We start from the raw sequence: 5,958 nt of genomic DNA, 5'->3' as shown, positions 1-5,958 counted from the left end.
GTATTGCTACCCCTGCTTTGTTTGTTTGTTTGTTTGTTTGTTTTGTGTTTTATTTGCATGGAAAATTTTTTCCCATCCCTTCACTTTTATCTTGTGTGAGCCTTTTGTTCTGAGTTGGGTCTCTTGTAGACAGTATACCTATGGGCATTGTTTTCTTACCCATTCATCTACCCTATGTCTTTTGATTAGAGTATTTAATCCTTTTACATTTAAGGTTATTATTGACAGGTACTTATTTGTTGACATTTTTTCGTTTTGCCTGTTTCTTTCTATTTTTATTCTTCTTAAAGCAGCCCCTTTACTATTTCTTGCAATGCCAGTTTTGTGGTACCCAACTCCTTAAGCTTTCTTTTGTCTGGCAAACATTTGATTTTGCCCTCAGTTTTAAATGATGGCCTTGATAGATAAAGCAGTCTTGGTTGCAGTTTCTTATTTTTCATTTCTTTGAATACTTTATGGGAATCTCTTCTGCCCTGAAGTGTTTCTGTTGAGGAATCCACTGGCAGCCTTATGGGAGTTCTTTTATAGATAACTGTCTTGCTTTTAATGCCTTTTAGATCCTCTTTTTGTCTTCAGCCCTGGCCATTTTAATTATGACGTGTCTTAGAGTGGGTTTCTTTGGGTTCTTTTTGATTGGGACCCTCAGTGCTTCTGGAACTTGTGTGACTTTTTCCCACCAGGTTAGTGAAGTTTTTGGTGATTATTTCTTCAAATAGGTGTTCTATACCTAGCTTGCTTTCTTCTCCTTCTGTAATCCCTATGATATGGATGTTGTTATTTCATTTCATGTTCTCCGAAGTGTTCTTTTAAACTGTTCTCGTTCTTTTTTACTCCTTTTTTATTTTTGTTGTTCTGATTGGATTTTTAGTTTTTCTACATTGTCTTTCCAAATCACTCATTCAATCCTCCGCTTCATCTAGAGCCTGCTTTTAATTCCTTCTAGGGGTATTTTTGATGTCAGGTATGGTGTTCTTCATTTCTGAGTAGTTCTTATTCATTGTTTCTGTGTCCTTTTTCATGCTGATGTAATACCCAGTGAGTTTGTTATAGCTCTCATTAAATTTCTTTTAGTTCTCCCTAAGTTGTTTGAGCATCCTTGTAACCATTACTTTGAACTCAATATCTGATAAATTGCTTGCCTCTCTTTCATTCAGTTGTTTTTGTCAAGAATTTTTCTTTTCTTTCAATTGGGTGTTGTTTCTTTGTCACCTCATTTAGCTGTCTCTTTGTGTTTGTTTCTGTACAGCAATTGGAACTGTTATGACCCCGGTTCATTGGATGGCCTCGTGTAGTAAGTATCATGTGGGACTCAGTGGTGCAGTCTCCTTGATCTCCTGACTTGGGTGCTCTAGTAATGACCCTCTCCTATGGGTTCTGTGGCCCCTCCTGTTGTACTTGGGTCTTGATTGCTGTTGGCCCATTGTGGGTGGGATGGACTATCTGGCTGGCTGGCTTAGGCTTAACCCGACCATGATGAGTAAGCTGCTGTGTAGGTGCAGTCTTGAGGTATCTTGTTGGGCTCAGTGGCACAATATTCCAGGTCACCTGAGCCTTATGCTATAGGAATGTGCCTTGTGGGTTATGTGCGTCCTGTGTTGTATTTGCATCTTGATGAATGCTCTTGGCCGTTTCATGAGTTGAGTTAACCTAATTCTTCAGGTTGGGTGACCATAAGGGTAAACCTTAATCACCGTGTATAAGAATATGTTGTGCAGGGTAGGCCCCCAAGGTGCAATTGATCCTAGCAGAGTCTGGTGCTTGCTGAATTCTTTCTTTGGGTGTGTTGCTTGTGTGGCTGATTGGTTCACTCTCTAGTGTTGTCTGAATCCCACCACTGGTTGTTTCAGTTCTGAGTCCACTTGGGTGGATTTCAGGTACAGATCACTTTCAGACATTGTGTGTAACCTGTTTTGGGCTGCCTGTCTGGAGCTGCCATGCTGTTTACTGTTTGTGTTTACATTTATTGGACCTGGGTGTGCCTGCAAGGGCCAGTTTGTATAGAAAGGTTGGGTTCCTGGAACTTTGAGCTGGGGTCAGATCGATACAAGATCAAGGCTCCCTGAGGTTGGTGTCCACCTTTTGGCTATTCCGTTCCCCCTTGATGTTTCCTGGGATTACTCCTGAGTTTTATGCAGGAAAGCTATAGAGTGGGCCCAAGCTGGCCACACCCACTGACTCTCCCACAGGGCTGATGCTTGGTGGTTTGGAGCGACCAGTTTGGGCAAACCAGGTTAGTGTGTCCCTTAGTTTTGGGCCAGCATGGTCTGGCACTCAACGGAGAGAATGTGGCCCCTATTCCTGTGCCATATCAATCAGACTCTACCTGAGTCTCCAACTCTGTCTTCCCTGTGAGGAGTGCACCACAGGTTCCGTTTTGGGTATAGCCTGCTGTCCTTACTGCAGGAGAAAGCTTAATAGGACAGGAGGGATTCACTGGGACTTGGGCAATCAGATCAAGAAAGCCTTCTTTTGGTGGGTGGCACCAACTGTGCTGTGAGAGGGAGGCAAGCTGCACTCCTCCCTTTAGTTATGTAGCCACTGCTGCTAAAGCCCTGGACTGCAGCCTCTGAGGTAGATGTGTTCTGAATGTCCTGGCTCTGAGCAGAGCCTCCTTCCCCTCAAAACCGAGCCTAGCCAGATGGAGCCAGCTGGGCTCTCCCTGCTCTCTTCCGTGCTGCAGGACTGAGAGGAACAGATCAGGGCAGCCCTCTGCTTGGGTTGGCACTAGCCCTTTCTAGGGAAGAGAGCTGCTTGCCTCCTTCTGTCTCTGCAGTGCCCTTGCCAGAGACCCTGATGCAGGGCTCCGAGGGGGGTCATATCAAATGTCCCAGTTCTGAGTTGTGCTCTCTTTCCCCCATGGATATGAGTTCAGCAGGATGGGTCCAGGAGGATTTGGGAATGCAAATCCAATCTGCCCTTTGATTGAGTTGGCACACGCCCTCAGCCCTCGAGAGGGGAGCTAGTTGCTTGCCTTCTAGCTTGGTGGCATCCTGGAGCCAGAGACCCTGAAGGAAGGTCCCAAGGGGTCCTTGCCAGATTTCCCAGTTCTGATCTGTGTCCCCATCCCGCTATGAGTCTGCACTAGGAGGAAGGTGCTGGCAGGGCTTGGAGGAACAGATCAAGGCTGCGCCCTCCGCCTAGGGTGGCACCGGCCCTTGGAGGTATTGAGGGCTGCTTACCTCTTTCTTACTCTGCAACACATGCCAGAGGCCCTGATGGAGGGCTTTGAGGGGGTTGCACCAAATGTCCAAGCTCTGAATTGTGCTCCCTTCCCCCCGTGGATATGAATTTAACAGGGTGGGGCTAGCAGGATTTATGAATGCAGATCCAGGCAGCTCTATGTGGGGTGGTGATGCAGGGCTAGGGGAGCTGCTAGTACATGCCTCCCCTTAGCTCTTCAGCTGCCCACTGTATGAGGTCCTGACCTGGAGGCCTTCCGTTTGAGGTGGCACCTCCCTAACCTTTGGAAGGGGGAAAGATTGGCCCTTGTTCTGAAGCCACTCAGTTCAGTGATTATCTAAGAGTCTGTCTATAATTTCTCCAGACAAAAGAGTGCATCTCCGGTCCCTTTTGGGTACAGCCTATCATCCTTCATGTTGGACTTGAGCTTGGTAAGGTGATGTTGCCAGTATTTGGAGAATGGGGTCAGTGCACTTCCTCCAGCTGGCACTGTAAGAATAGAAGTACTGGACCCTGGTAAATGGCGCCTGAGGCCCTGTGGAATGTTAGCTCAGGACTAGGACCTCAGAAGCATACCTTTAAGATCTCTAGCGCTGTGCAACCCTGATTTTATGGCTTCTGCATGCCCTGAATCTCCTTCCCTCTACCAGAGCCCCGGGTGAGTGCCTGAGAGCCAGCCCCATTGTGATAGTCCTTAGGAAATCACCGGGGATTCAGGCAGACTCCCTCCTCTTTCCGGTGGACAGAGTCCCCACTTATTTTTGCTGCCAGGTGCTCTGCAGGTTCTTCTTCCTGGGCCTGGTGTTCTGGCTTGGGGTCCTGGCATGGGACTGAGACCCTTCTTTCCTCTGGGGGGCTTTTGCAGCTGCAGTGTTTCTCTGGCTACCCCTGGGTGCAGGGACCAGCCCTCCCCACCCTTCCTACCAGTCTCTGTGTAGCTTCTCTTTTCCAATCTTTGATATAATTCTCTGTTCAGGTGTCTTGCTGTTGTTTATTCAGATTGACTGCTCTAAACTTGAGCTGTAATTCAGGTTTGGTGCCAGGAGGGGCGGTGTGTCTCTTGTGCCTGCTCTGCGGCCATTTTGCAGTCCCCCCAAATTGATTTTTTAATAATAATGTTAGTTTTATTGACTTCAAGTAATTGTCTAAAAGTACTATGTTTCATGAATTTAATGATAATTTTTTATTGTATTATTTCAGAGAGAATAAGGATAGATGGTCACTGAGATTTTTTTCTACTTTGAAGTCCTTAAATCAAGTAAATTGTAAAAGTTTGTTTTCAAACTTTAATGGATTTCAGATGGGTAGTATTTTGTATTTGTCATAAAGTGGATTTATAGCAGAAAACTTCAATCCAGTTTTGGTTGTTGATGATTTTTGTTAGTGATTTGTTTTTTGTAAAATTACAATAAAAAATGGTTAACAGCTGTGGAAAGAAAAACAGAATCATTAACTACAGGAAATTAATTGCAGTGATTTCAAGAATCATTTCCAGTATTTAAAAAGTTTTGCTGTCTTTTCTTTTTAGAAAAAGATTAACTTAGCAACTCTAAACTCCTCTACTCAGATCACAGCCTGTTTGTTAGATGATTTTAACCTTAGCATTAACCTTATTAATTTAATTATTAATTTTAAGAACCATATTCTTAAAATTTCAGGGAACATTTATTTTACTTATGTTTTTATAAGTGCCATGATATCACAATTTTATTTTATGATATATTGTAGAAAATCTATTTAAGTAGATTTGGAAAACTACTAGAATATTTGAATTTTAGAATGATTGTCACTGTAATGTATTCTTTTATTTTTAAGGACTTCATAACCTATAATTTTTCTTGTCAGTCAGTAATTGTCCCGTATAATAATTACTCGTGTTTTCGGAATCTTTATGGTTTATAAAGCATTTTCACATACATTTTTATTATTCAATTCTCGTGGCAACATAATTGATCAGGTGACAGTTTCAAAGAGGTGGTGATTTGCCTACGACTATAAACGGAACTGGATTTCTGGTTATGTTCTTCCAACTCAGAGCTCTATATCCCTGGGCTCTTTCTGTTACATCACTATAATTTTGCCAAACAAACATAGCTGTTTTTAGAAGTTAAGTAAATTTCCTATAAAGCAGTTGTTCTCAACCAGCCTCCCCCTGCGCACCCCCTCCCCGCAATTGACAAATGTCTGGAGAAACTGTTGATTGCACAGTGGGCTGGGGTTGCAGGTGCTACTGGCATCCTAATGAGTAGAGACCAGTGAGGTGCCAGACATTCTGCAAAGGACAGGTGCCCCTTTTCCCCCCAGTGTCAGCATTGCCAAAGTTGGGGAGCCTGGCGCGGAAGAACAAGACCTATTTGCCCATTCTTGACCTGGATATCCAGACCTCTTCTTACATACCTGTTTCTACTCTACCCCCCAAATTATTTAAAATATAATTTTTAGGTAGTTTAACATACAGGTGATTATATTTCATAATTTGGAGTATTTCAGTACTGTTATTAAGAATAAGCATTACTGTAGAATAGTCAGGGGGATGTAAAGTACAGCACAGGGAATATAGTCAGTGATATTGTAGTAACCATGTATAGTGTCAGGTGGGTACTGGAAGTAACAGGGCATCACTTTATAAATTATATGATTGTCTAACCACCGTGCTGTACACCTGAAACTAATACAAAACAATATGGAATGTAAACTGTAATTGAAAAATAAAATTTAAATAAAAGAAACAAACCAACAAAAAGAATAAGCATTAATACTGTGCTAAGTATATAGAGT

The sequence above is a fragment of the Miniopterus natalensis genome, chromosome 12 (genome assembly GCF_054644295.1).
Source record: "Miniopterus natalensis isolate mMinNat1 chromosome 12, mMinNat1.hap1, whole genome shotgun sequence".
Classification (NCBI taxonomy): Eukaryota; Metazoa; Chordata; class Mammalia; order Chiroptera; family Miniopteridae; genus Miniopterus; species Miniopterus natalensis.
Note: the sequence above shows the minus strand (reverse complement) of the source record.